The sequence below is a fragment of the Mesocricetus auratus genome, unplaced genomic scaffold (assembly GCF_017639785.1).
Source record: "Mesocricetus auratus isolate SY011 unplaced genomic scaffold, BCM_Maur_2.0 Super-Scaffold_100676, whole genome shotgun sequence".
NCBI lineage: Eukaryota > Metazoa > Chordata > Mammalia > Rodentia > Cricetidae > Mesocricetus > Mesocricetus auratus.
In genome coordinates this window covers 25,539,054-25,552,081 of record NW_024429266.1, presented here as the reverse complement: position 1 = coordinate 25,552,081, position 13,028 = coordinate 25,539,054, and the positions used below count along the sequence as shown (strand labels likewise).

The following is a 13,028-nucleotide window of genomic DNA, read 5'->3' as shown; positions in this document are numbered from 1 at the left end:
TTTTCTTCACTCGAGCATACCAGTTAAGTCAAACTCCATTCTAGTCAAAGTATTTGCACTCACTCTTTCAGAAAAGTGCACTTCCCCACATGATGACATCATTTCCTCAGTCCCTTTGAATATTTACTCAAGTGTCCCTTTGACAGTAAAGCTGTGCCTGGCAACCTTATCCAATCTCACAACAAAGCCTTCTGTTGCTACAGCCTCTTTCTCTTCCTCACTAATTCTTCTTTTTAAAAGTTATTGCCGTTGGTAAATTTATCTGTCATTTGTCTTTGTCCCCTGACTGTCATCATTCACATTCCTTGAAGACAGAAGATTTGCTGTGTGTTTTCTCTGGTAAGCCTCTGACACATAGTTGAACTCAATAAACATTTTCAGAAATATTGTTGATTGAATGAATAAATACAAGAGTAATTAAGTCTCTAATTAACAGTAAATTAAAAATAGTTCTTCCTTAGCCAATTATCATCCTGCCTTCTCCTATACTAGAAATAGGCATTCTTAGCAAGTGCTATGGGGGATTCCAGCATTCCCTGAGATCCCCTGAGGAGTCTAAGACTTGGCATTCTTTAGAAGACTAATTAAACCCCGCTCCCACTCCCAGAGGCAAGCCTGCAGGGTGGTGGTAGTGGAGGAAAATCATTCCTTCCCCATTTTTCAAAGGCAGGTTGCTTTAACTTCCAAATAGCAAGCAATAACACTACATTATAAGACATACTGGTATTAGCACATTGCTACCAATATTTGTCATGATATCTATATCTATCTTTCTATGTGTTGCATTATATGTATTTAGAAATACAACCAAATCTTAAAATATCTTTAGCTTTGTTCTTGGTATATTCTCTACCAATACAAAATAGTCTTCTAATTGTGGTAAAAATTATGCAAAATGATGGGGCATTAGTGATATTTTTCTATTTAAAAATGTATTACATGTTTATTTAGCATGTACATATGGGTATGTGTGCACCATGGCATACATGTGGTGATCAGAGATCAACTTGCAGAAATAAATACTTTCCTTCCACTGTGTGGGTCCCAAGGATTGAAATCAACTTGTTGGGTTTAGAAGTAAGTGTATTTACCTGCTGAGTCATCTTGCTGGCTTAATTTTCAATTCTATAGTGTTATATATGGTTGGATTAAACTTTCAAAGCACGTTCATTATTTTATAAGCAGAAAGACAACATCTACTGTGAAAATAAGATGACTATTAATTTCAGAGTTGTAATCTCTCTACAAAATATAATGATGACAATGACAACCCCCTATAAAACCAGTGTCATAGCACTCAGTGTGATATAACTGGAAAGTTCTGGAACAGGGAAACATGGATGAGTGAAAGCACTACATACCATAGTTGCATCAAAGAAACAAGTTTTTGTTTCTGGTCAGTCTTGCACTCACTGTGACAGAGAAAGACACTGAGAATGAAGCACTCGCAGACTCAGTTACCTCCTTCCCAGGAGCTTTGTCTCAGTAAACAATGCTGGGTATACTGCCTTGTAGCACAAATAATAAAATCCCTGAGACAGGTATTGGGGTTCAAGTTGAAGATCAGAAAAGCAAAGCAACCAGCCACTAGTGAGTTCTCACCTCTACCAATGTTCATATCAAAGGGATTAGCATGTCCTCAGATTGCATCTCCAGACTACTGCACTGCTCCTCAGACTGCCTAGACTGCCCCTGTCTTCTCCCACCTTTTTCTGTCCAGACGTATCACTCCTGTCTCCTCCCTAGTGCTGGGATTAAATGTGTGAGCTCTGTTTCTCTTTTATACTGATTCATTCTCATGTAGCCCAGGGTGGACTTGAACTCACAGAGATCTATCTGCCTCTGTCTCCTGAGTGCTGAGATAAAGATGTGTACTACCACTGCATGGCCTGTATGGCTAACTAGCATGGCTGCTGGGGTTCAAGGTGTGTGCCATCACTGCCTGGCCTCTATGGCTATGGCTAGCTTTGCATTCTGATCTTCAGGCAAGTTTTATTTGATCATAAACAAAATATCACTGCACCACCTCTCCTCTGGACTGCACAAAAGAACTCAGATGTGGGCTTTTACAGGAGAGGCACAATCTTGTTTATTTCCAACCAATCTGTGTTTATTTTGTCAGGTTGGAAGTCACAGCCTCGTTCATGATACCCCCAGGGTTCCCAGCCCTTTTGGCTGTGGTTCTAATTCCATATTAAGTCAGCCTTGGGTGCCTTTAGTACATTTCCATTATCTCTCTTATTCTTTCAGGATTAAGAGATGGATTATCCTGGGAGTTTTTCATATATATCTGCTGAATCAATCCTGTAAAGTACGTTTTCCACCTTCATTTTCAAATCGTAATTAGGAGTCTGTAGGATATACAATATCCATCACAGGAATGAGAGACCACTCTTGATTTTTGAATGTAAGCTAGAAAGTGAAAGAACATGTACACTATGGAATGCATGACCTTTCCATTGAAATAATTTGTATAATACTCGTGAAGACATCAATTTACTTTATACACACATAAAACATTTTAATTCATGTGGAGCACTGATAAAGTATTAGTAATGTATATATTTTGAATAGCCTAACTCTAAGATGTGAAATATGAAACACAATTATTATCAAAGTAAATAAAAGTTACTAACAGATTACTCTGTTTTCTTCTTTAAAGTAAAGAAACTTTGTCATTAATAAAGCTCATTATGCTGATACATTTGTGTCAGTACGCTTCCCAGTGATGACAGTCTTTGACAGTGAGACTAATACTTCTCTATAAGTGGGAGTTCAACATCTGAGCATTCATAGTGAATCAGACAACATGGTGTAATGTGGGATTGTTGGCTTTCTGATGTGTTCCTGGATTCTATAGATGCATAACTTATAAAAGTAAATGAGGGTTTTTTTTAGGAGATGCTGAGTGGAGGCAGAGTTAGGTTAAACAGCGCAGGACAGGTAAGCATTGGCCTTGAGAAGGACAGTTAGGTCCCTGCCATATTCAGAAGTAGAAGAAGACCCAGAAGGATTAAAAGCAGGAAGACCAATGAGGCAGACAGTGCCAGAAGGGTGCTCACTAGTCTTGGGGAGGAAAGGGGGATGATGATTAAGGTTGGACGGTTGGAGAAATGGATCCAGGGAAATGGAGTCTACGAGCACACAGGGGGTTCTGTGTGTAGGCTTATTCTGGACTGGTAAGGTCTCTTGGAAAGACATTAGTGTATTCTGAACTGGTAAGGTCTCTTGGAAAGACATTGGGAGGAGCAGATTTTACAAACTTTTGCTGAAAGCTGAGAGGCACAGTACAGGGAACCTAGCTGCCTTGAGAGGCATATGGTTTTCAGGTTAAAGTCCATGGCTGCTGGGGCACAAGGTGCCTTCCAGTTCCTGAGAGACTGATGCACTCCCTCAGGCAGTGGAGCTGCATTCAGGCAGCTTTGCGTTTCTCTGTACGTTTCCTTAGTAGCCTAGGAAGCATGGAAGCTTGATAGGGCAACTGATCTGTCCTCTGTGTAGCTTGCAAATTTCATTGTATCCTGGCAACTACAGCTGTACTGATCCTAGCAATTGTCATTATATTCTGTTTCTGATAAAGGTATAAAAAGTCTGATTGCTCTCAATAAAATTTTCACAGCCTCAGTCTTGCTGTGGCCACTCCAAGCAACATGATTGAATTTCCCAAGGCCACATCAAGTGACCTTGGCCAGGTAAGTAAGTACAGGCACATACATTTCGGTCTCTTTGGGAGAGCCCTACCCACCAATTAAAAGGTCCCTCAGTATTATCATAGCTGAAATGGAAGCCTGAGAGCAAGGCAGGCAATTTGAGACAAGTGAAGACACATGCAGACATGCAGTCAGGAGAGAGAGAGAGAGAGAGAGAGAGAGAGAGAGAGAGAGAGAGAGAGAGAGAGAGAGAGAGAGAGAGAGAGGTTGAAAGAGATCAGAAGCTGGAAAAATCCAAATCCAAGCCTGGGAATTTTTAAGTCTTTGAAGCCTCCTTTTCCTCTAATTCCTCCTCTCCCTCTAATTTAGGGTTGACCAGTTTGAACAAGGACAGGATGACTGGTTGACTTAGAGCTGTGGTGTCCTGTCCTGATTGGTTGAACCCATTCCTTCAGTCTGCTTGTTGAAGGGTAACCATTGTTACCATTTCAGTGATTGAATTGTAACATGTGTTATTGCTTTTGTGTAGATCTGTTACAAGCCTCAAGATCACACAGTAATTATACAGCTACTGTATCATGAGATAACTCAGAAGAATTAAGGATTCTTCTGATGGATAAACCAATACAAAAGATGTATTTGGCTTATGAGGCGAATTATGGGGGTTCCTCGAGCTCACCATTCCCTCTTCAAGTCCCCTGACCTGTAGCCACCAGACCCTTCCTGCCACAGAATCCACAGAGGGACCTGGAGGCAGAACAAAGCAGTCAGCATCATCAGCTGCCATCCCTGCCTCTCTACCCTCCAGTAGAAAGGAGAGGGAGAGACCCCACCTATACCCACTGGAAGAAGAGATGGGAAAATGATAATATAAGAACACATCCCACAACAGAAAGACTTATATGACACCACCATAGTCTAGGGACTCTACACCAGCAAGACCTGAACATCCTAATGCAGATGAAGCAGAAGAGAATGACCTTAAAAGCAACTTCATGAAAATGATAGAGACCCTCAAAGAGGATGTGAGAAAATTCCTTAAAGAAATGGAAGAAAAAACAACCCAAAATGCAAGAAATTAACATATTTCTTAAAGAAAACAAGGAAAGCCAAGAAAAAACAATAAAACACATTAAGGAAACCATTCAAACAGTTCAAGATATGAAAACTGAAATAGAGACAATAAAGAAAACACAAGCTGAGGGAATGCTGACAAGAGAAAAGCTGGGTAAGCGATCAGAAACTATAGATATAAGCACAACCAACAGAATACAAAAGATGGAAGACAGAATCTCAGGCGCTGAACATAAACTAGAGGAAATAGATTCATCAACCAAAGAAGATCTTAAATCCAACAAATCCTTAACATAAAACATCCAGGAAATATGGGATACAACCTAAGACTAATAGGTATAGAAGAAGGTGAAGAAGCCCAGTGAATGGCTTTATAATCTTGTGAATGAATTGGCTATTTGTTGCTGTAGATTCTTCCTGTAGCTTATTCCTTTCTGCCACAAGCTTGGGATTTCCTTCCCATGGTTTAGCACTATCTGATCATTTACTGGGAACAATTTCTCCCATGCATTTGGAGTTTACTGATTGTATTCCCTAGCTATGTGTGAAACCTGTTCTTCATTAACAGGTCCTAGTTTACTGATTACATTCCTTAGCCATGTTTGAGACTTTTTTCCCCTCCCCATTGTAATTGCAGAGATCTGCCTTCCTGCAATTATCCTTATTGACAGGCATTTGGTCAATGTTTAGGATTCAAGCAAAAGCATCCAATCTAAGACATTCCTAGATAATCAAGGACATAGAATTACTGCATGCCCAAAGTTATTGATTCATAGCTGCCTAGATGGATAGAAAAAAGAAGCATAGTTTACCTCACTGACAGAGAAGTGATAACCTAAACTAACCCTGCACTAAAAGATTCTCAACTTATTAACTCAAGATTTTAGCTCAGAAATTTACTGCTCCCTCCTGTTTCCCCTGAGAAGACAAAGGCAAAAATAATCAGCCCATTTGCTCATCTTCAGGAAACTTTCCTGAAGGCCTGTGCTACGACTGAGGCCAGAGGACTGCAAGGTGCCAGGTTCTAGATACGGGGAGGGCGGTGCAGGGAAGTTTCATAGCCAGTCCCCAAAATGGGCTGTGCAACCTTCTAAAAGGGATGTTTACACAAACTACAGCACACTTTTATGTAAATGCAGAATTGTTTCTCAACAGTTGGGGTGTTGTCTCCTTCAACCCAGTCACAATAGTCGCTCTGCAAAGCCACCATGGAACTGAAGAGGAATAATTTTACCTAGAGCAAAATTAGTACAGTTCTTACCCTTTTAGGCTAGTATCCACACCTGTGATGATCACACAGGAGAAAACTCACAACAGGAAGAAATGCTGAAATCCAGATCTCTTTTCTAGTCTTTGTGATTGTACTTTGTACAGAATCAGAAAACACATCCCAAGAAATAACCTCTGCCTCATAAGAAAAGCAACCACGCATGTACATTTTCTGCTCATGGGACCCACGCACTGTGGAATAATCCTTTTGCACACTGTGAAGATTTGTGGCTTTGATGGGTTTAATAAGATGCTGGGTGGTCCATAGCTAGGCAGGAAGTATAGGCGGGACAACCAAACTAAGATCAATGAGAAGAGCGAGGGCAGAGTCACAGGAGTGGTGAGCCAGATGCAGAGGAAGCAGGACAGGTACAAAATGAGGTAACAAGGCATGAGCCACGTGGTAGGACATAGATAAGAAATATGGGTTCATTTAAGTTGTAAGAGCTAGTTAGTAATAAGCCTGCTCTATCGACCTAACATTTGAGTCTCCATGTCAGTTATTTGGGAACTGGTAGGTGGGAAAGAAAAGTACGCCTTACACTCAAGCTCTTCTTAAAGGCATCTTTATCTGTGTCCTCTGCAGAGGGACTTTGACTTTCTGATATAAAAGTCTCCCTCCTTCCTTGCATCCCTCCCCCCGCACCTGTGTGATAATATGAAGCCCTGAGAAGAGCACACAGTTACCCTCTTTACCCCCCTTAAAGTACTTTCTAGGGTTTTGCCAGCTGCCTTAGTCCTAATGGAGTTTGAGAGTTCAGCAGAGTAATATCAAGGCAGCAGGCTGCTTCGGACTTCCCCTGCCCTGTCCTGCGGTGCTTTCTGCATCCTGTGCAGGCAACTGTCTCTTTATCACATGTGGTCAAGAGAAAAACTACTAGAGATGTTTGAGTCCAGGTCCTGCGGATTGTGGGGAAACTCGCTGTGTTTTCTTAGCCCAGTTTCTACCTTTTAACCAAAGTGTTGTACAGATAAACAGACAAGATGTATAATTAAACTTAACATTGGGCAAACAATGAATATTTTTATACAAGTGTGTATATAATATTTTGTATTTTTATATGTCAAAACTTACTGTTTAACAAATTGAAACTTATTTGAACATCCTATATTTTAGATAGCAATAGAAAGTTCTCAAATTTTTTTTACTAACGTACATACAGTGATTGTCCTTTTGCCTATAGTGTGGCTTTCTTTATTCTTGATTATCAAACCATATAATCTGAAGGAAATATGCAGTTGGTCTTTATGATCATGAACTTATAATAACACAAATCTACACAGTATTACTTTGGCAAAAACTTCTTTCAGCTTCAGGTAGGACAGAAAAGCAAAGATTTTAAACACATTATTTATTAATATAAATTTTTATTTAAATTAGAAGCATCCTTATTTTACACATCATTCCCAGTTCCCTCTCCCTCCCATCCTCCCATGCCCCCACATCCCACCCCCATCCACTTCCCAGGGAGAGTGAGGCCTTCCATGGGGGATCATCAGAGTCTGTCAGGTCATTAGGAGCAGGGCCGAGGCCCTCCCACATGTATCTAGACTGAGAGAGCATCCCTCCACAGGGAATGTCAAACACACACTCAAGGTATTATAAAAATGCACTGCAGACACCAGAGAGGGTGAAGAGTGAGGACGGAGGTAATAAAGGAGAAGATGGAGACTTTATGGACCAAGAGTCCCCAAAGACTGAGGAAAGATGCAGAGGGAGTTTTGAAGCTAGCAAACAGGAGGGAAGAGAAATGCCTGAGTTAATAATTTTAGTATAGAAAGTAGACATGTACTTCAGAGCTTAGCCAGCAGAGCTGAGAAGGAAAAACAAAATGTGATGCTTCACTGTGCATGGGACGCTGAAGCACACAGAAGCCCAAGTGCTTATGCCTGGGTTTGAACTTGCTGCAAAATTACAACACAGACAAAGCCATACAATCTGATGTCAGTCTTCAGTGTGTTCAGACCCAAGCACGTAAAGATCGCATAGAATAGCAAGGATGCACAATAGAGCCCATGTTACAAATTCAAAAGTACAAGATGGGTAGTTAAAGAGGTAGGGAAACCTTAAAGAGATTTCAATCATTTTATAATCGCTTAAAATCATTAACTGCATACTTCCAGGTCCCATTCAGAATTTCTATCAACCCTTTCTCAATTGGTTTTAACACTTCCTGAAACCTGGGTTCTCTACTCTGGCCTCCACCACACACATGCATGAAACCCCCCAACTCCATCTCTGGGGATTGCAACTAGAAAGTAATCCCATATGATGTACATCACGCAGGGTCCACATCAGTCCTGGCACATCCTAGTACAGCATTGCATAGTGGAGCTTCCATGATGTCAGAAATGCTTTCTCTCTACACTTCTGATGTGGTACCAAATCACTCAGAGGTCAATTTTCAGAACTAGAAACTGAAATATAAGATAGTCCCTCATCTTATTTTCACCCATTTTTCCTTGTTCTTTGTTCTGTTTCCTTTGATCTCAAACTCTTCTTTGGGATTCAGAAAGCAATACCCTATCTCTCAATGGTTCTATACCACATTTATCCTTAAGATGCTGTGGACAGGTTTTAGGGTTCATGAACCCCCTGGCATGCACAAAGGATATATACATGTAATGGGGGTTCTGGGTGAAATATCCAAAAAGTTCATCTTTGCTGAAGGAATATGTGGATATGATTAAAAAATGTTAAAAGGACCTTGTCAACAACTGAAATAAAAAGTCCCAGTAAGTCCCAAATATACTAAATTAAATCATCAGAAAAAGAACTTGAAAGATGACCAAGGAATTTAAGGATGGCTTTTCTTTTATCATAGTTCCTGGGGAAATGATAGTGAGTAATTATTGATACTGGGTGAATATTTGTACCGGGAGAATATATAAAATTGATGGGGAGAAACTACACTCAGATAAAGGCTCATGTCTCTTAGTAATCTCTGGCTTTCTGAAGTGAACCACTACTCTATTAGGACTCCACAGTGATGTCTAAAGTTGAACATAGGAGCTCTAGACTGAAGTCTTGACCACGGGACCAGAACCTATGTGCTTTACACCTTGCAAACTATGTCATTATCCTTTGATTGTTTTCCAAAGTGAAAGGTCTCAAGACAAACAAAAACCCATAATTTACATATTTGGGTGATTTTATAGCCCAGTCCACAAGTGAGGAGACTTCAGAAATAAAATGTTATTAATAAATTTAAAGCAGACACCAAAGGAAACAAGTCCTTGGGTGCAGAAAAAAATACATGGCAGTTGTGTTTCCCTCAGTATTAAACCCTCTTGGTATTGACATACAGAAGAGCAGTATGATTCAGAACCCCAAAGTGTAGGGACAAAAGCTGAAAGAAGCTGCCTTGATCTCAGCATCTTTTCTTGGCTCGTCCCCCTGTCAGAACCACAGGCTTCGCAAATGCCTTCCTTCCCGCAACTATGAAAATGTTCTAAGAATTCAGTTCCCATTCTCTGAGGTGCTGAGTCAAGTTTTGCTTTATAAATAATGGAAAATAAATTGAAAGCTTAGACAATTGTTTCTTGATACACTTAATTTCATGATAATGAACTATGACATTATAGTCACATCTTATTAATGTTGCCTTAAATCTGATTACCATTTAATTAAGTCTCTTGCCAATATTTCTCTAGTTAATTAAAGTTGGGGTGTCTCCTTGATGGCTAATGTGATTAATATAATTAATTAAAATAAGACAAGGTGAAAAGTCTCTGAACTAGAGATATGAAGGATTTTTTTTAATATTGGGAGTCTCTAAAACCAGCAGTCTCAGTTCCCCTTTAGAGATTCTGAAGAGAATGAAGAAAGATACAAATGGAAGCTAACATCCCAACTAATAAACACACACCACATACACACTCACATACGCTCACACACACGCACCACACACACACACACACACACACTCCATACCATATTCTCCCCACCACACATCATATCCCCACACCGCACACACACACACACACACACTGATTGCGTGTGCACAAATATACATATAAATAAGCATATATACGTTTTGACTATTAAATATCTTATGAATCACAGATACTCACACTATTTCTGTTACATTAATGACTTAAACCTCATCTACTAATGTTTCAAATGAAGGTAAATATACAAATTGAAGCAGTCAGAAACACTGGGATATATGAGTCAGAAGAATTCTTGAGCTCTGTTTTTAATGTCTGTGAGAACATAGACAATGACTCCACTTTCTAATTATGAAGTGGGATAATTAACACCAACCTTACACAATTCTGATACGGTTTAAGGACAACAAAAAACAAACAAAACTGGGAAAGATGACTGGAATTAGACAGCATTCTGGGAGTGAGGTAGAAACCTATGCAATGAAAACCTTGAGGAAACCTCGAGGGTGACCCTAGTGAGGACTCCTAGAAATAGGAACTGGAACCACCATCTTCTGTAACAAGTCTAGCATAATCGTCATCAGAGAGGCTTCCTCTGCCAACTGATGGAAGCAGATGCAGAGACCCACAGGCAAGCATTTTTAGTGGAGCTTGGAGAATCTTGCAGAAGAGGGGAAGGAAGGAGTGTGGAGTCAGAGGGGCCAAGACACCACAAGAAAATGCCCACAGAATCAAGTAACTGGGGCACATAGGGGCTCACAGACACTGAACTAATAAATAATCAAGGAGACCGTAGTGGTCTGACCTAGGTCCTCTGCACATATACTATGGCTATGTAACTTGGTGACCACTCTCTGACTCTTACGCTAGTTTTGGGAACCCTTTCCTTCTACTTGGTTGCCTCATCCAGCCTTAATATGAGGGGTGTGCCCAGATATGCCAGGTTTGGTTGATATCCCTGGGAGGCTTAACCATCACTGAAGGGAAAGGAGGAGGAGTGGATCTTGGGAGAGGGGAGGTGGAGAGTGGGGGCTGGAAAAAGAGGAATGAGGGAAACTGTGGTTGGGATGTAATATATGAGAGAAGAATAAATAAATAAATATCTTTGAAAATAAAGTACAACTTAATATTTTGCTTTTTAACCCAGAAAGTTAGCTAACTTGATTTCCAAATCTGGCTGAGTCTTAGAGTCACTTGGGGGAGTTAAGTGAGTGCTAATGCTGCTCTTTTGTTAAATCTGAATCCTTAAGGAGAAAGCTAAGCATCAAGGTTTTCACTAATCCACTGAGTTGGTAAAGACCTGAGTAACACTATCACCTATAGCAGTGCAACACTGTCACTTATCAGGTGCCTGTTCATATTGATTGTCAAGTGTATGCTTGGCTTCTCAGTTACACCTCACAAGAATCCTAGATGTCAGTCCTATCTCCATTTTACCAATAAACAAGATTAAACTAAGGGTTGGGGCTCCCAATGCTGCATAGCAAGTGATGGTTAAACCTCATTAAAACTTCAGAAGCTTTCTTGCTTTTAGATTTTCAACTTTAAGATTCTTGTGGTTCATTTTAAGGCTAGAACTTGTACACTTGAAAGGAAGAAATGCTCTATAAACTTGATGTAAGTCATTACTAGAGTCTTACAGTTTCCTAAAAAAGGCATTGTCATGTGCTGCCTGTTGTTGGACCAGAATGCTGTGTCATGCTCTACCAATCATATGAGCAGCTTTCTTGTGCACTGTTTTCCTTGTGGCTTGCATTTCTTGAGTACGTTAAAAATTCTTAGCATCTCTCTGCCAGGCATGTTCATGGATTGTAGGTACTTCGGTGAACAAAAATAATTTTTGCATTGTGGTGAAATATTGACAGCTCAATAAGGGACTTGCCATATTCCCACTGGTTAAGACAGGTGGCTTTCTTTGGGAGGAGTGAATATGGTTGTGTAAGGGGAGTATTTACTTCCCATATTGAATTGTTTTAGTTTTTGTTGTTGGGGGAGAGGACTGAATGGTACAGTGTATGTAAATAATAAAAGTGTGATTGAAGGAAGAGAGAAATCCTGGTTTTCTTGTTCATTTTTTAAAATTTCACACATATATATTTTAAGTTGAGCTTAATTCTGCCCCATCCTCCCACCCCTCCCTTCTCTCCTCCTCTTCCCAGTAGTCCACTTTGTTTCCTAAACAGTTTCACTTCTACTTTTATGTATGTAATTTGAGAAACATGCTAGTATGTATCTTTCTGAGCCTGGCCTCCAATTACATTCACTTTCCTGCAAACAACGTAACTTTGTTCTTCTATTGGTTGAAATAAATCCCCTTCACCCATTACTCTGTTGATGGACATCTAGGCTGGGTCCTTATCCTGGTTATTGTGGGTAGTTCTGAATGAACACTGATGCACCTTAAATTTGAATTTTTAGTGTCTAACATAACTTGTTTTATCCTCTTCTCATATGTGACCTTTGGCTTTCTTAACCCTATGATTTCAAGTTTTTCATGAAGAACACACTTCACCTATTTTGTAGTATTGTTGCTATTACTTGGAGCAAACAGCCCATGCGGGATGATACCTTCACCACGCTCTGCCTTTCAAGACAAGGCAACTTTCCACAGTGTGGTGTCTCTAAGTTTGGCACTTGAGCCTCTGGAGGCTCCCCCCACCGAGAGAGCCACAGCCCCTAAAATGTGAGCCAAGAAGCACATGAGCTCTCTCCTGGTTGCCCTTCTTCACAGCAGGCTGGCCACGAGTGTTACTTAGAGACACTGACTTCAGTTTTAATTTTTTCTCATGTATTTTATGTTCACTGCACTTTCTTTGCCTCCTAATAACTGTGTATTTATTATTTTAATTTTTCTTCTCTTTAAAAATCTAACTTCAAGGAAAATTTGAAAATAGCTCTTAAAATAGAAATTAATATGAAACCGAAAATATGCATTATCAATGTACTGCAAGAAATTTCTGTGTCACGGGATATCATGATAATTAAGCACTTGGCTTTAATTTGGATAGGGAGAGGGAGTTATTATTTATTAGGCATTGACTGTGTGTTCAGCATTGTAATGAGCACATTGTGACATAAGTTAATCTAACCCTCATGATAATCCAATTATAAACAAGCTGTCTTCTCATTTCATAGCTAGAAAAA

The 13,028-nt window shown here is 40.0% G+C and overlaps 1 long non-coding RNA gene across 1 annotated transcript; it reads left to right on the top strand.

The window, feature by feature from the left end:
- Positions 1-215: 215 nt before the first annotated feature.
- Positions 216-4,544, top strand: LOC121136606. The gene is made up of 3 exons (XR_005873645.1): positions 216-339; positions 3,620-3,692; positions 4,180-4,544. It is a non-coding gene; the product is annotated as an uncharacterized LOC121136606 (long non-coding RNA).
- Positions 4,545-13,028: the final 8,484 nt, after the last annotated feature.